The 18,499-nt window shown below is 46.7% G+C and overlaps 1 long non-coding RNA gene across 1 annotated transcript; it reads right to left on the bottom strand.

Annotated features, from left to right (window-relative positions):
* Positions 1-16,151: 16,151 nt before the first annotated feature.
* Positions 16,152-18,499, bottom strand: LOC137350450 (uncharacterized). The gene is made up of 3 exons (XR_010969425.1): positions 18,452-18,499; positions 17,877-18,171; positions 16,152-16,425 (listed from the first exon to the last, which is right to left on the bottom strand). It is a non-coding gene; the product is annotated as an uncharacterized lncRNA (long non-coding RNA).

Below are 18,499 nucleotides of genomic sequence, written 5' to 3'. Positions count from 1 at the left end.
TAAGTACTGCAACCTGTGAGGTGGGGCAGGCCACCTCTACAAAACCTGCCCAAACGCTGCCTCAGTTATGCTCAGGCAGCAAGGACCAAGGAAAGACCGGGTTAAGGAACGGTGAACATGTCTGGTGCTGGGAGGGAAACAAGCAATCCTCCCCACAGCGATGAAAGTCTATCTGAGAAAGAGAAGAAAGGGGAAGCAGCTGCAACCAGAGACCCAACACCTACTCCGTGCCTGGAAACTCCACCTCTACAGACAGAATTAATGGAGGAGGAGGCAGCAGATGGACAAACAGGTCAGTGGCAGGTGGTACAAAGGAAGACCACAAAGAAAAAACCTCCAAAAAAAGAACAGGTCACCACCCAAACCAATGGCAAGAGGAGGCTACAGTCTGAGACAGACTACAGCAGCTCCTCCTCACTGGACGAGGAAGGGCCGGAACGATGGCACCTCCAAAAGAAGCAGCAGAACTCAAAGGAGCTGGAAGATAAAGCCCCCCAGCTCCGGGGCACTGGAAGCTGTGACACGCCCAGTTCACCCCAAACCAAAAGCATGGAACCCAAGGAGATGCTCAGTGCACCCCAGCTCCGGGAGACCGAGAGCAGCGAAGTGTCCTGCGCACTCCAGCTCCAGCTCCGGAAGTCAGGAACAGTGATGTCTTTGAGGAGGGACCGAGGGGAAAGACACCAACAGCAGAGGACAACCCAAGCCTTGCTGCCTACAAGACCCGCCCCCCCACCCACAGATGTTAGCCCAGTGGAACAAAACCCTCATGAATAACCATGAGGGGTTTCTGGGCTCAACGAATGTGAAACAGCTTGCGTACACTATGGGTATGCAGGAACATACTCAAGGACTGGGACTAGCAAGGACACCTGGTGTGGTGAGCAACACCCAACTTTATAGTGGATATAAAGATTGCTTCGATTAACATGCATTGTGTTAAATCCACCACGTGATGTGTTTCAACCTTGGATGACTTCGCAAAGGTCAAAGCCGGCGTACTGTTTTGTCAGGAGTGTGGAATCCTGCACCGCAGCACTTACAGGCAATGGTCACGATGGTGATCCCATGGGACATCGATCTGGTCCAGGGGAAATGATTCCTGTTCCTCCGGCCTGGGGATTCTGCTGCGGGAAGGCAATTTAACCATCTCTGAAGTTAAGATGCTGGTGGGCGGTCGCCTTCTCGTAGCAGATGTAATGTACAACAATGCTCCGCTCCAGTTAAGCAACGTATATGCCCCGGTCCAATACAGTGAGTGGCTGACCATCCTCCAGCAACTCACACTGCTGCTGGTGACATCCAGGCCGATCATTCTTGGAGGTGACTTCAACTGCATCATTGATGCAGCTGGACAATCTGGCAGTAACGACAGAAAACTGGACGCTCCGCACAGATTCTTAAAAAATGCCAAACTGCACAATGTCTTCAGCAAACCTGCAGACGGAGCGCAGCGTAGATACACCTGGTCAAGATCGGACGGGTCTGCCCGTTCCAGGATTGACTTCCTGTATGTGTCCCCTGCTTTCACGGTCAGATCCACCGACGTCAAGCCGGTGTTCTTCTCCGACCACTGCCTCTTACTGGCTGACTGTCACTTACAGGATGACCAGCGGGTTGGCAGGGAGACATGGAAGCTGAATGCTACACTGCTAACCCAGAGAACATTGAGGAACTCAAAAGAGATTGAAAAAGTTGGAGAACAGTGAGACCCTCTTTGAGTATCCGGTGCACTGGTGGGAAGTGATCAAGGTGAATATCAAGACGTTCTTTATCTCCAAAGGTGTTCAGAGGGTGTGAGAGAGACAGAGGGAAATGTCCGCACTCCAGAAAAGAATGCAAAATCTGCTCCGGCTGCAGTCGATGGGGGTCGAGGTCAAGGAGGTGCTTCAAGAGGTGAAGAGCCAGCAGGCCTCGCTCGTTGCCACGGAGGCCTCCAAGATCATCTTCCGGTCCAGAGTCCGCTCCATTGAGCAGGATGAGAAGTGCTCACGTTTCTTCTTCCAAAAGGTACACAGAGAGAGCTCTGTGATCAGCAGCCTGAAGGAAGAGGATGGCTCAGTCACAACTTCGCAGTCCGACATACTAAGGATTAGCAAATCCTTGAATGCTGGGCTGTAAGACCTGAAGTCTATGGACAGCACGTCCTCCCAGTCCTTCCTGTCATCGATCACAGAGGTCTGAGATGACAGCATGCAGGAGAATCTGGACAAACCGCTAACTCTGGACAAGCTGACAAAGGCCATCAAGTCTTTTGAGACGAAGAAAACTCCCGGAAGCGACGGCTTACCAGTTGAGTTGTACTCGGCCCTGTGGTACTGGGTCAGCCCAGACCTGCTGGAAGTGTACGAGAGTATGCTCCTGGCCGGCAGCATGTCAGAATCCATGAGGAAAGGCATCATCATCCTCATCTACAAGCAGAAGGGGGAGAGGGCAGAAATCAGAAATTGGCGGCCCATCTCACTGCTTAATGTAGACTACAAGATTCTGTCCAAAGTCATCGCCAGTCAAGTCAAGTCTGCTCTGGAGTTGGTGATTCACCCTGACCAGACCTGTACTGTACCCAGCAGGAAGATCTCTGATAGTGTCGTGCTACTCAGGGATACGATCGCCTACGTACGGGACAGGAGGGTGGACACCTGCCTCATCAGCCTGGACCAGGAGAAGGCTTTTGACAGGATATCGCACACACACATGATGGACGTTCTTTCCAAAATGGGGTTTGGGGAGGGAATCTGCAATTGGATCAAACTGCTCTCCACAAACATCAGTAGCACAGTCCAAAAAATTGGGTGGTAATCAGAAAGTTTCCAATCAAATCTGGAGTCAGACAGGGCTGTCCTCTTTCCCCTCCCTTGTGTGTTTGCTGTATCCAACCCTTTGCTGAGTCTATTCGGAAGGATGCGGGCATAAGAGGGGTGACAATCCCAGGCAGTGGAGTCACTCAGGTCAAAGCCTCCCTGTACATAGATGATGTTGCTGTATTCTGATCGGATCCGCTGTCCATTCGCAGACTGATGAGCATCTGCGACCAGTTCGAACTGGATTCGGGAGCCAATGTTAACCATGGCAAGAGCGAGGCCATGTTCCTTGGGAACTGGGCTGACCGATCCTTTGTCCCCTTCACTGTCAGGTCAGACTACCTGAAGGTGCTGGGGATATGGTTTGTAAGGGCCGGGACGTGCACCAAAACCTGGGAGGAGCGAGTAGCCAGGGTACAACATAAACTGAGCATGTGGGAGCAGCGATCTCTCTCTATTATGGGTAAGAACCTGGTCATCAGGTGCAAGGTGCTCACGTTGTTGCTGTATGTGGCGCAGGTCTGGCCCATACCCCACTCCTGCGCTCTGGCGGTCACCCGAGCCATTTCCCGCTTTATCTGAAGACGCAAAATGGACAGGGTCCGGAGGGACACGATGTTCAAACCTCTGGATAAAGGCGAAAAAATTTACTCAACGTCGCCCTCAACCTGATGGCCACCTTAGTATGTGGCTGCATCAAGCTGTGCGTAGAGCCCCAGTATGCAAACACCAAGTGTCACTACGTGCTGAGGTTCTATCTGACCCCGGTGTTGCGAAGGATGGATCTGGTCACTTTGCCACGGAACGCTCCATCCAGTTGGACCGTGCCTTCGCGGAAATGTTTGTGTGGAAAAACACCTTTGACCACCAATCCATCAGGCAGTGGTCAGCACGGAATGTCCTCAAGTATATTTTTGGAAAAGTCTGGAAGAGGAAAGACCGGCGGGAAAGCTCGGTCCAAGGCCAAGTCTCGCTCCTCCCGGGCTGGACTGCAGTTCCTGGTGGGCCGTGTTCACAGGCTCCTGAGAAAGGGCAACTGTGCTGAGCGTGTGGGTGCCGGAGCCCCGGTCTATCTGGCTGCTGTGCTCGAGTATCTGACCGCTGAAATCCTCGAGTTTGCCAGTAACGCGGCCCAGGACAACAGGAAGACCCGCAACATCCTCAGACACCTACAGCTGGCTGTCCAGAATGATGAGGAGCTCACCAAGCTGCTGGGAGGGGTGACCATCACTCAGGGCTGTGTGCTGCCTAATATCTAGGCCATGCTGCTGCCCAAGAAAACAACGTTCGCAGACCTCCAATCCTCCGGCACCTCCCCCATATTCAGTGAGGATTTGAAGATGATCCTCAGCGCATCCACTATTTCCTCCCTGGCTTCCTTTAACAACCTCAGATGCAAACCATCTGGCCCTGGTGATTTATTCATTTTGAAGGATGTCAGACTCTCTAGTACTTCCACTCTCATTATGCTTATCGTATCTAATATTTCACACTCCTCTTCTTTTCCTACAATGTCTGCATCATCCCTCTCCTTTGTGAAGGCAGAGACAAAAAACTCATTAAGAACCCCACCTACATCTGGATCCACACAGAAGTTCCCTTGTACATCTCTGATAGGCCATACCCTTTCCTTAGTTATCCTCTTGCTCTTAATGGACTGATAAAACATCTTTGGGTTTCCTTCAAGAAGTTGTATCCGGTCCACATCCACCAAATCACCTCTCAGTTTTGTAAAATTTGCCTTCCCCCAATTTCGAACTTTTACTTTTCGAGCTGCCCTGCCGTTACTTAGCTTTACAAACTCATTATTGCTCGTGTAATAAGTGTAATAAGTAGAATAATTTACCAGTTACTCACCGATCAGCTTCTTCCCCCGTACCATGGAGGCTGAAAAGGCAGAAAAAAAAAGAGAGACCAAAGAGCACCTCCTTCCCCTAGTCAGTGAAGTCCCTCACACATCAACTCACAGCTTTACACTCTGTCCAAACAGCACTTTCTAATTAGTAATTATTCATAAATTACACTAACTAAAACATTAGTAACCTGACCGATTACAAGGTAGCTATTTGAGGGTTTTTAAACAAAGAGCTTTTTTCCCTATCCTGATTTCAGGTCCCACTCTGGACACTTGCTTTTGATTCCAGGACACTGAGGGCGGGGTGCTGCCGAATATCCAGGCCGTGTTGCTGCCCAAGAAAACCAGCGCTCCGGGCACCAAAACCAAGTCAATCTGCCAGGATTTTATCAAATACCCAAAGGCTCTTTTCAGATCCACCCACAGTATCTGAAAGGGCTGATTACTGTCTGAAGTCTGCTGTACCCACACCTCTGTCTATCCCTCTTCATCTAGAACAACCAGTGTTATCTTCCATTCCTTTCACCATCATGTGTTTAACTCGCTTCTCCTTATAGACAGTCAGATATCAATGTAATAATGAAATGATCTGTGTCAGTGCTGGCCATTTCCCTGTCCTGATTTCAGACCCCACTCTGGACACTTGTTTCCCATTCCAGGACCTTCTTGTATTAATATTCAGCACCACCTGTCAGTCAGAAACTTGTCTCAATTAACCGATCCTTTTACTGAACTTCCAACTGCTGCTGTCTATTTCTCGAGGGAAAGAGCTGCTCACTGAATAAGGATGTGAGGGGAATGTAACCCGGCTGCTGGTGAGAAGGTCCCGTCTTCTCAATCAAAAGCCTTTTATCTTACTACAGTGATTCCCAGATTCCCAGCTGGTCCGTTGAGGATTTTGTTTTCACAGAAATAAACTTGTTAAATACAAATCTGATTCCAACATGTCAGTAACAGGACAGAATGGGAACCTTTTAAAAGGATGAAGCAACTATTTCAGTGGCTTCTCACTGTCCCCCTGAAGCCTGTGTGAAGGGGAATTCCCAATAGTCTGTAATTTATTACTTCCACACTGAGTTTGAGTTATTTGTCGTGTGAAAGATTGCTGAACGGAGTCTTTTACTGTCAGTTACGGATGAGAAGTTGACAAAAATTGGCAAAATAAAGCTGTTCATAAAATAGCACCAGCAATTTGAGTCGGTAAAAGCAAAATTGTGTTTCAAAAGTTTATTTAAACCGCTACGGGAAAATAGATTTTTATGTACTTTTCCAGTCGATCACTTCTTTTCCATAGTGAAATTGGCGGCTTTCACAAATTCAAATATTGTGCCAGGTTGACAGGTTCAACCAATGATTTTTTGTATTTTGTGCTTCGAGGTTCTCTGATTGAATAACTCATATGAGCTAATGGCCGTGTGGCCTAATGGATAAGGCGTCTGACTTCGGTATATTCCATGATGTTATCAGAAGATTGCAAGTCCGAGTCCCGCCACGGTCATTTTGACCCAAAGGGATTATGCAGGGCTTTGGGGATCGAGTCGGGGACTGAACAGATTGGAAGCCCGACATAGACTTAATGGGGCGAATGGCCTCCTCATGTGCTGTCACTGACTTTATGAGAAGAGGGTGACCAATCAGAAGTGGGCTGGGGTTACAGCGGGCTCAAACTGCAGGAATTCCAGGTCCCTGAATGACTGAGCTGAAACTGATCAGTTTCACTGCAGGAAACACCGTCTCGGGGGAAATAACATCACAAATAATTCCATTTGACTAATTATTCAATTATAAAACAATGAGCAGATGTGAAGGTGTGATGTTACTTTTCACTGTGAGGGGAGAATCCGCCATCTGGATAAATCAGCAACTTTATAACATCGTCTGTACGTTTGGAAAAGAAATGATGAAAACTCTCCCCATAACCCTGGTGCGGTGGAAAGGCTCAATTCAGAGATTGGAAGATAACGAGAGCACAACATAAATCATTAACTGTTATTTCCGGCATAAAACACACCCCAGCTCCCGTTCCCATGTCACTGCTGTCCCTATGAGGCGGTGGGTGACTCTGAAAAGAGACTTTGTTTTGTGTTTCTGCAGGAAAACCACAAAGATCCTCCCAGGCAGTGAAACTCATCTTCCCAGAATCTCCATACCAGATTGAAACAGAAAACACAAAGACAGTGAGAAAGTTCCAGAGAGTTACTGAGCATTAAAACCAATGAAATAAACCAATTCTAGAGAGATGTTGGTGCAGCTTTTTCAGAGAGATTGTGGGTGGCTCTTAAAAGAGCCGTTGTGTTTTGAGTGTTTTCACTACATGGTGGAGTTTTACTTGGAGTTGATGTACTTGGTCACTCACTTTGTCCCTTCTCACATTCCGAGTGCTTTATTGGGTGGAAATATTTATTCTGGCAGTTTCAACAGCTCAGAGCCGACATTGAGTCAGAAACCAGAAATGGGAGTACGGGACACAGACAAGGAATTGAGGCTGAACCTTTATAAATCTCACTGGTTATAAGCCTCAGCTAGAGCATTGTTTCTAATTCCATGTTTCATACTTTAGCAGGAATGGCAAGGCCTTAGAGAGGGTGCAGAGGAGATTTACTAGAATGTATCAGAGATGCAGGAATTCAGCTAATGTGGAAAGAATAGGGGTCTGGGGTGTGTGAAGCTGGGGTCCTTGTTCTTAGAGCAGAGATGTTAATGGGGCAGTTAATAGTTGTGTTCAACATTATGAAGAGTTTTTATAAGAATAAAGAAGTTTGACTGCAATTAGACAGAGCCTTGGTGAGATCACACCTGGAGCACTGTGTCCAGTTTTGGTTCCCCTTACCTAAGGAAGGATATACTTGCCTTAAAGGAAGTGTATCAAAGTGTCACTCGATTGCTTCCTGGGATGAGGGGATTGTCCTATGAGAAGAGATTGAGTCGACGAGGCCGATATTCCTCAGAATCAACAGATGGGAATCGGAAAGTTTGCCGATCCAATCTGGAGTCAGACAGGGCTGCCCTCTCTCCCCTGTCTTGTTTGTTTGCTGTATTGAACCCTTTGCTGAGTCTATTAGGATGGATGTGAGCATAAGAGGGGTAACAATCCCAGGCAGCAGAGGCACTCAGGTTAAAACCTCCCTGTACATGGATGACGTCGCCGTCTTCTGTTCGGATCCGCTGTCCGTGCGCAGACTGATGAGCGTCTGCGACCAGTTCGAACTGGCCTCGGGAGCCAAAGTTAACCACGGCAAGAGCGAGACCATGTTCTTTGGGAACTGGGCTGACCGATCCTTTGTCCCCTTCACCGTGAGGTCAGATTACCTGAAGGTGCTGGGGATATGGTTCGGAAGGGCCGGGGCGTGCACCAAAACCTGGGAGGAGCGAGTAGCCAAGGTACGACAAAAGTTGGGCATGTGGGGGCAGCGATCTCTCTCCATTGTGGGTAAGAACCTGGTCATCAGGTGCGAGGCGCTCACGTTGTTGCTCTACATGGCGCAGGTCTGGCCCATACCCCACTCCTGCGCTGTGGCAGTCACCTGAGCCATTTTCTGCTTCATCTGGGGACCTAAAATGGACCGGGTCCGGAGGGACACGATGTTCAAATCTCTGGACAAGGGCAGGAAAAATGTACCCAACGTGGCCCTCATCCTGATGACCACCTTCGTGTGCGGCTGCATCAAGCTGTGTGTAGACCTCCAGTACACAAACTCCAAGTGTCACTACGTGCTGAGGTTCTATCTGTCCCCGGTGTTGCGAAGAATGGGCCTGGTCACATTGCCGCGGAACACTCCATGCAGTTGGGCCGTGCCGTACCACCTATCCTTCGTGGAGCAGTTTCTGCGGGAAAACACATTTGACCACCGGTCCATCAGGCAGTGGTCTGCACGGAATGTCCTCAAGGCCCTACGGGAAAAGAAAACGGTGGATCCTGTTGGATGGGTCCCCGAGCAGACCGTCAAAGTCATTTGGCGAATTCCTCATCACCAGAACTTTCAAACAAGCACCAAGACGAAGCTTGGCTGGTGGTGAGAAGGGCCCTCCCCGTCGGATCCTTCATGCACACCTGAAGTCTCGCCCCCTCCGCACAGTGCCCCCGCGTTGGCTGTGGTGGGGAAGAGACGGTCGCCCACCTCCTCCTGGAATGTGCCTTTGCAAAGCAGGTGTGGAAAGAGGTGCAGTGGTTTTTGTCAAGGTTCATCCCAAGCAGCTCTGTAACACAGGAGTCTGTGCTCTACAGGCTGTTCCCAGGGATGCACACCGAGACAAACATCAACTGCTGCTGGAGGACTATCAATTCGGTGAAAGACGCCCTTTGGTCAGCCCGAAACTTGCTGGTCTTCCAGCGCAAAGAGTTGTCCACGACCGAATGTTGCGGATGGCACATTCCAAGGTCCAGGACTACGTGCTGAGGGACGCACTAAAGCTTGGGGCAGCCGCAGCAAAGGCTCAATGGGGAAAGACCACAGTGTAAGGTTCCCCCACCAAGCTGGACTGATGGGCTGGATCCATGGGAAACCCCTTGAACTGTATCGTTAATATTCTCAATTGCTGTAAATGTAAAAGTGTAATTGACATGACAATTGTGAAACGGAAGGGTTGTGAAGAAACTCATGACAGTATTGAACAAAACTGATCTCCCTTGCAATGTTTGTATTTTTTGGTGCTGTTTGAAACTGTTTGGCAATGTAATTTTTGCAGATTTTTATGAATAAAGTATATTTTGGAAAAAAAAAATATTCCTCAGAATTTAGAAGAGTGAGAGGTCATCTTACTGGCACCTAAAAATCTTAAGGGATTTAACAGGGTAAATGCTGGGAGGATGTTTCTTCTGGCTGGGGATCTAGAACTGGGGATCACAGTCTCAGCATAAATGGCTCAATCATTTAGGACTGAGAAGAGGAGAATTTTTTTTCACTCAAAGCATTGTGAATCTTTGGAATTCTCTACGCACAGTGGTTAGCACCGCAGCCTCACAGCTCCAGTGACCTCGGTTCCGTTCAGGGTATTGCCTGTGCGGAGTTTGCAAGTTCTCTCTGTGGCCGCGTGGGTTTCCGCCGGGTGCTCCGGTTTCCTCCCACAGCCAAAGACTTGCAGGTTGATAGGTAAATTGGCCATTGTAAATTGCCCCTAGTGTAGATAGGTGGTAGGAGAATGGTGGGAATGTGGTAGGGAATATGGGATGAATGTAGGATTAGTATAAATGGGTGGTTGTTGGTCGGCACAGACTCGGTGGGCCGAAGGGCCTGTTTCAGTGCTGTATCGCTCTGTGACTGTAGAGCTGTGGATGCTCAATCATTGGGTATATCCAAGAGAGAGCTCGATAGGTTTTTGGATACGAAGGGAATCAAGGGATCTGTGCTAGTGTGGTCAGATGGAGTTGATGTAGGAGATCAGCTGTGATCTTATTGAATGGCAGAGCTATTTCGATGGGCCGAATGGCCCACTCCTATTTTTTATGTAAAGTTCCATTCCTCTCAGGGAATATTTTATTTTCAAAAAGAGAAATACTGCACACACTGGAAATCTGAATAATAACAGAAGATTCTGGAAACATTCAGCAGTTCCAGCAGTATCTGTGGAGAGAGGAAGGTAGGAGCAATGTTTCAGGTCTATAGAAGGGTCACAGAACTGGACCACTAACCCGAGCTTCTCTTCTCCACAGTTGTTTCCGGACTGGCTGAGTGTTTTCAGTATTTTAGGCTTTTTCTTTCTGTATTTCATCCTTTTCCCATTTGACTATTTGCTGTGAAACTTTCAGCGTTGTGCTCAATTCTTTGTGTCGTTGTGTTTTCTTTATTTGAAGTAATGTAAATAGTATCCTGAAATGAATTTGCCAAATGGTTGGGCAAATTGTTACAACCAGTTTTTGAGCAAGTTCTCCACATGCACAGTGAAGGATTCCTTCACATTTGTGAAGACCATACAGGACTTGCATATCGATAGCAATGCCGTGTCCATGTGTTCATTTGACATTGCTAGCCTATTCACCAATGTACCACTTCAGGAAGCCATAGATATTTGCACTGCAGTGCTATATGATGGTGATCTAGACCCGTCACCATTGTGTGAATCCGTATTCATTGAACTTATGAACTCGGCAACTTGCACAGTTGAGTTCAGTTTTATTGACACCATGTATCGCTGGTGTTGCCATGGGATCCCCTCTAGGCCCAGCTCTCACAAACATCTTTGTTGGATTCCATGACAAAACTGTTTTTAAGGGAATGACACCTAACCTCCGACCTCTTGCATATTTCCAATATGTAGATGATACGTTTGCTCTCTTTGAATCCGCAGTTGCATGAAATAATTTCCTTGCACGTCTTCATGGGCTCCATCCTACACTCAAATTCACCTTTGGAATGGAGCTGTCAAATGAGTTCCCTTTCCTTGATGTACTAGTTGAGAAATCTGCTAAGGGGTTTTCTACCACGGTCTACCGCAAACCTACCTTCACTGGTCAATACACGCGTTGGGATTCTTACAGTTCCACGCGCTATAAGATTGGTCTTATCGACAACCTCATAAATAGGGCTGAGCCATTTGCTCACCATGCAAGCTTGATGCTGAAATAAGGCGAATCAAAGACATCCTGCATTACAATGGCTACACTGATCAGATCATTTCTATCTGTATATCACACAAACTTATAAACGGGCTGAAGGACGTCATTTTGAGCCCTGAAAAGTGCCCAGTCTCCCTCAAATTACCCTGGAAGGGTAATTTATCCCCAGTATTTCAGTAACAGGTGAAGCGAGCTGTTTCCTGCTGTTACTATGCAGGAGCAACAAGTGTGGTGTTCACCACTAACAGGATGCTGCTGTCAAGCAAAAGAGACGTCCTGCCTATCACACAAATAAGTAACGTGATATATGAATTTCAATACCAGTGTGATGCTAGGTTTCTAGACCGTACATCCCAAAACTGGCGGATTGTATCAAATAACATGTCCCTTCCGCTGTTCGCAATGGGCCCTACCCAACCAACCCGTGCTTGCAAAACTCAAAACACAGTATCCAACATGAGATGTGATTCCACAATAGGACAACATTTGCTAAATAATTCTCAGTGTGCTAAGAATTACGTTGACAACCAATTTAAGACTGTCAGTAGGGCTCGCAGTGTGGTGCATTGGTGTGTACTGTAAGCTACATATATTAATACACAGGGCCCTGTTCTTTGCAGACAGAAAGAACATGCACACATATTGTGCCAGTTTCAGCTAAACAAAATAAGTGACAGCCATTCACTGGCTCATTCCACAGGGCAATGCCTTGACCAATCAGAGTCAAGCTGCCTGGTTTAAATTTCAAACAAAGCTGGGCAGTTATCTGTCAGTTACCATAAACTGATGCATTCTGAATGGCAATGCCTCACCCAATCAGAGTTCACTTGCCAACCAATCAGCATTCTCTTCTCATACAGAAGAAAGTTGTTGTTTTCCCTTAAATTGGTATTCTTGTGGATTGCCCTGCTGAGTGCAAGACGAAAACAACTGGCTACCAAAGTTTGGACAATATGTCACTATTTTCACGAAATAATTACTTTTATTTCCAATATAAAAATATAAAGCAATATGAGTGTAACATTTACAGACAAATTCGATGACCTCACATTGCCTGATTCTTTCACACTGACAGACTGTGTGAACTACTGTCCCGATTTTGCAGTTCTCACTTCCAGTTAGCAAATGTCAGCAATCTGTGATACAGTGCAGTTTACAGACCAGACCGTCAATCACAACATGCAATAATTGTTCAGCTTATGTTGGTCTGGTGGGATTTAGAAACACTAGGAATTGAGATGAGCTGTTATTGCATTTAATTATTTGTTTCATGGGATGTGGACGTCGCCAGCCAGGCCAGCATTTATTGTCCATCCCTAATTGCCCATGAGAAGGTGGTGGTGAGCTTCCTTCTTGAACCATTGCAGTCCATGTGGAGTAGGTACACCCACAGTGCTATTAGGAAGGGAGTTCCAGGATTTTTACCCAGCGACAGTGAAGGAAGGAATGTCGATATAGTTCCAAGTCAGGATGATGTGTAGCTTGGAGGAGAACTTTCAGGTGGTTGTATTCCCATGCATCTGCTGCCCTTGTCCTTCTAGGCAGTAGAGGATGCAGGTTTGGAAGGTGCTGCCTGAGTAGCCTTGGTGCATTGTTGCAATGCATCTTGTAGATGGTACACACTGCTGCCACTGTACGTCAGTGGTGAAGGGAGTGAATGTTGTGGACGGGGTGCCAATCAAGCGTGTTGCTTTGTACTGGATGGTGTCGAGCTTCTTGAGTGTTGTTGGAGCTGCACCCATATGGGCAAGTGGATAGTATTCCATCACACTCCAGACTTGTGCCTTGTAAATGGTGGACAGGCTTGGGGAGTCAGGAGGTGAGTTACTCACCGCATGCTTCCTATCCTCTGACCAGCTCATGTAGTCACACTATTTATAAGGCTACTCCAGTTCAGTTTCTGGTCAATGGGAACCCCCAGGAAGTTGATAATGGGGGATTCAGCGATCGTAATGCCGTTGAATGTCAATGGGAGATCGTTAGATTCTCTCTTGTTCGAGATGGTCATTGCCTGGCACTTGTGTGGCGCGAATGTTACTTGCCACTTATCAGCCCAAGCCTGGATATTGTCCAGGTCTTGCTGCATTTCTACATGGACTGCTTCAGTATCTGAGGAGTCGTGAATGGTGCTAAATTTTGCAATCATCAGTGAACATCCCCACTTCTGACCTTATGATTGAAGGAAGGTCACTGATGAAGTAGTGAAGAAGGTTGGGCCGAGGATACTACCCTGAGGAACTCCAGCAGTAATGTCCTGGAGCTGAGATGATTGACCTCCAACAATCACAACCATTTTCCTTTGTGCTAGGTACGATTCCAACCAGTGGAGAGTTTTCCTCTTGATTCCCATTGACTCCAGTTTTGCTCTGGCTCCTTGATGCCATACTCAGTCAAATGCTACCTTGATGTCAAGGGCAGACACTCTCACCTCACCTCTTGAGTTCAGCTCTTTTGTCCTTGTTTGAACCAAGGCTGTAATGATGTCAGGAGCTGAATGGCCCTGGCGGAACCCAACTGAGCGTCACTGAACAGGTTATTGTGAAGCAAGTGCCCTGTCGATGACATCTTCCATCACTATACTGATGATTGAGAGTAGACTGATGAGGCAGTAATTGGCTGGGTTGGATTTGTCCTGCTATTTGTGTACAGGACATACCTGGGCAATTTTCCACATTGCCGGGTGGATGCCAGTATTGTACCTGTACTGGAACAGCTTGGCTCGGGGCGCGGCAAGTTCTGGAGCACAGGTCTTCAGTACTATTGCTGGAATATTGTCAGGGCCCGTAGCCTTTGCTGTATCCAGTGCCTTCAGTCGTTTCTTGATATCACGTTGAGTGAATCGAATTGGCTGAAGACTGGCATCTGTGATGCTGGGGACTTCAGAAGGAGGCCGAGATGGATCATCAACCCAGCACTTCTGGCTGCAGATTGTTTTAAATTCTTCATCCTTGTCTTTTGCACTGATGTGCTGGGCTCCCCCATCATTGAGGTTGGGGATATTTGTGGAGCCACCTCCTCCTGTTGGTTGTTTAATTGTCCACCACCATTCATCATTGGATGTGGCAGGGTGTAGATCTGATCCGTTGGTTGTGGGATCACTTAGCCCTGTCTATTACATGCTGCTTCTGCTGTTTGGCATGAAAGTAGTCCTGGGCTGTAGCTTCATCAGGCTGATGCCTCATTTCAAGGTATGCCTGGTGCTGCTCCTGGCATGCCCTCCTGCACTCTTCATTGAATTAGGGTTGATCCCCAGCTTGTTGGTAATGTTAGAGTGGGGGAATATGCCGGGCCATGAGGTTATAGAATGTGGTTGACTACAATTCTGCTGCTGCGAATGGTCCACAGCACCTCATGGATGCCCAGTTATACATTGCTAGATCTGTTCAAAATCTATCCCATTTAGCACAGTGGTAGTGGCACACAACACGATGGAGGGTATCCTCAATGTGAAGACGGGACATCATCTCCACAAGGACTGTGCAGTGGTCACTCCTACCAATACTGTCATGGACTGATGCATCTGCGGCAGGCAGATTGGTGAGGATGAGGTCAAGTATGTTTTTCCCTCTTGTTAGTTCCCTCACCACCTACTGCAGACCCAATCGAGCAGCTATGTCCATTAGGACTCGGCCAGCATGGTCAGTAGTGGTGCTACCGAGCCACTCATGGTGATAGACATTGAAATCCCCCAGCCAGACTACATTCTGGACCCTTGCCACCCTCAGTGCTCCCTCCAAGTGGTGTTCATCAGTCTCTCGCTGTCTCTTATAATAAAAACAAGAAATGCTGGAACCACTCAGCAGGTCTGGCAGCATCTGTGGAAAGAGAAACAGAGTTAACGTTTCGGGTCAGTGACCCTTCATCGTTCCGATGAAGGGTCACTGACCCGAAACGTTAACTCTTCGTTCCGATGAAGGGTCACTGACCCGAAACGTTAACTCTGCTTCTCTTTCCACAGATGCTGCCAGACCTGCTGAGTGGTTCCAGCATTTCTTGTTTTTATTTCAGATTTCCAGCATCCGCAGTATTTTGCTTTTATCTCGCTGTCTCTTGCTGGTTTGCTCAGTACCTTTCTCTGTCTGTTCCTTTCTGGGTCCTGATAATATCTTCCTGGTTTTCTGTGTGTCTTTCTCTGCCTGCCTCATTGTCGGTGCTGTTACTCAGTGTCCTTGTGTCATTGTGCAGTGAGGGTGAGTCCGTCAGCACGTGTGTTGCTGAGTCTGGGATTCTTGAGAAATCCGACTCCAATCCTATTTTGATAAAAACATTGGGGAAATGAACATATTTCACTAACGGGCAGCTGAAATTGAAAACAGCAGTTAGCAGAGTGGTGCAGCGGAAGCGTGCTGGGCCCATAACCCAGAGGTCGATGGATTGAAACCATTCTCTGCTATTTATGCTTTGTAATAATACAAACAGTTCACTTTCAAAACATCAAGTATTTCCCCATAATAATATGATGCTTCCAAAGGCACTTTATTGCAATCAGCTTTTTCCTTCCAGTGAACACATCAATCAGCAACAAATCACTTTTGCTCACACGAACACAAGCTGCAAACACGGACCAGCCGAGTCTCTCCCACTTTGTCAACCCCTTCCTGCAGAGCCACCTCTCCACCACCAGATGGTGATGTTGGCCACAATAAAACCAGGACAAATGGTCACAGTGAGGAGACGGTCAGCAACAGAAAATAAAACAATAACAGGGAAAACCTTTACACAACAACAGGGTACATCTTTACACAACAGAAAACATATTTACACAACAGGAAATACCTTTAGATAACTTCTTCTTCTTTCTTTTGGGCCTCCTTATCTCGAGAGACAATGGATACGCGCCTGGAGGTGGTCAGTGGTTTGTGAAGCAGCGCCTGGAGTGGCTATAAAGGCCAATTCTGGAGTGACAGGCTCTTCCACAGGTGCTGCAGAGAAATTTGTTTGTTGGGGCTGTTGCACAGTTGGCTCTCCCCTTGCGCCTCTGTCTTTTTTCCTGCCAACTACTAAGTCTCTTCGACTAGATAACAGGGAGAACACAATCATACAAATGCCTTGTTTCTCCATCTCAGTCTCGTTGTCTCTCTCTCTGTCCCTCACTTTTGCTTCCTCACAGTCTATTGGTTTTCTGTGTGTTTTTCTCTCTGTCCCGTTGTCAATGGTGTTACTCAGCATCCTTGTAACATTGTGTAGCCAGGCTGAGCCTCCCAACACCTGTGTTGCTGTAATAAAAACAGAAAATGCTGGAAATGCTCAGTTGGTCTGGCAGCATCTGTGCAGAGAGAAACAGTTAAAAGTTCAGGTCTGTTTCCTTAGCTCACATTAACTTTGTTCTCTCTCCACAGATGCTGCCAGACCTGCTGAGTATTTCCAGCATTTCTTGTTTTCATTATGGCACAGAGTTCCCTTTTCAAACTGACAGAATTAACCACAATAATGTACTCTGAGATTCAAGTGAAATATCAGCCCAATATTTACACACATTATGAGTTTATAAGTTTCAGTATTAATTCCCATAGTGCATCCTGACATATACATTAGATATAACATAACATAAGAACAGAAGAAATAGGAGCAGGAGTAGGCCATTCAGCCCCTCAAGCCTGCCCTGCCATTCAGTAAGATCATGGCTGATCTGCCCCAGACCTCAACTCCTCTTTCATGCCAGCTCTTCATAGCCCTCAACTCTCCAATATTTCAAAAATCTATTTACATCCTCTTTAAATACTTTCAGTGATTTAGCCTCCAATACTGTCTGGGGTCGAGAATTCCAGACATTCACTCCCCTCTGAGAGAAGAAATTTCTTTGCATCTCAGTTTTAAATGAGTGTCCCCTTATTCTGTAACTATGTCGCCTAGTTTGAGATTCCCCCACTAGTGGAAACATTTTCTCAACATCTACCCTGTTAATAAAAACAAGAAATGCTGGAAATACTCAGCAGGTCTGGCAGCATCTGTAAAGAGAGAAGCAGAGTTAATGTTTCAGGTCAGAGACCCTTCTTCACCCTGTTAAGCCCCCTCAGAATCTTGTACGTTTCAAAAAGATCACCCCTCATTCTTCTAAACACGAATGAATAACCTGTTTAGCCGTTCTTGATAAGTCAACCCCTTCATCTCAGGAATCAGCTGAGTGAATCGCTTTTGAACTCCTCCAATGCCAGTACATCCTTTCTTAAGTCTAAATCTCAAGTGTGATATCAGATTGAGAGAATCTGAAAGATAGTATAACCTGAGATACAAACTGAGAATTCAGTTTAAAACTCCCCCGGATTGTGAAACTAAAAGATACAATAGCAATTTAATTTGTATAGACTGTGCGTTGGATCATATTCCAGCCCTCATACAGTATCAGACTGGAAGATACTGTAGCAATTCCATTAGTGCAGACTCAGCTCTACATTACAGAGCAGGGAACATATTTAAACAACCCGGAACACTTTTACACAAGATGGATCATATTTACACAACTGAGAAGATCTTTACCCAACAGGGAACCATTTTACACAATAACAGAGAACATCTTTGCACAACAGCGAATACAGTAACACAACAGAGAACATATTACACAGCAGGAAATATCTTTAAAAGAACACAGGGAACATCTTTACACAACAGAGAACACAATTACATAAATCATGAGTCTTTCGCTGTCTCTTGCTGGTTTGCTCAGTACCTTTCTCTGTCTGTTCCCTTCTGGGTCCTGATAATCTCTTCCTGGTTTTCTGTGTGTCTTTCTCTGTCTGTTCCCTTCTGGGTCCTGATAATCTCTTCCTGGTTTTCTGTGTGTCTTTCTCTGTCTGTTCCTTTCTGGGTCCTGATAATATCTTCCTGGTTTTCTGTGTGTCTTTCTCTGCCTGCCTCATTGTCGGTGCTGTTACTCAGTGTCCTTGTGTCATTGTGCAGTGAGGGTGAGTCTGTCAGCACGTGTGTTGCTGAGTCCGGGATTCTTGAGAAATCCGACCACAGTCCTATTTTGATAAAAACATTGGGGAAATGAACATATTTCACTAACAGGCAGCTAAAATTGAAAACAGCAGTTAGCAGAGTGGCGCAGCGGAAGCGTGCTGGGCCCATAACCCAGAGGTTGATGGATCGAAACCATTCTCTGCTATTTATGTTTGGTAGGAAGACAAACAGTTCACTTTCAAAACATCAAGTGTTTCCCCATAAAAGCAAGACGCGCTCGATTGCAATCAGCTTTTTCCTTCTAGTGAACACATCAATCAGTAACAAATCACTTTTGCTCACACGAACACAAACTGCAAACACGGACCAGCCGAGTCTCTCCCACTTTGT

Source organism: Heterodontus francisci, chromosome 35, assembly GCF_036365525.1.
Source record: "Heterodontus francisci isolate sHetFra1 chromosome 35, sHetFra1.hap1, whole genome shotgun sequence".
NCBI lineage: Eukaryota > Metazoa > Chordata > Chondrichthyes > Heterodontiformes > Heterodontidae > Heterodontus > Heterodontus francisci.
The sequence above is the reverse complement of the archived record's forward strand: the minus strand, read 5'-3'. Positions and strand labels throughout refer to the sequence as shown.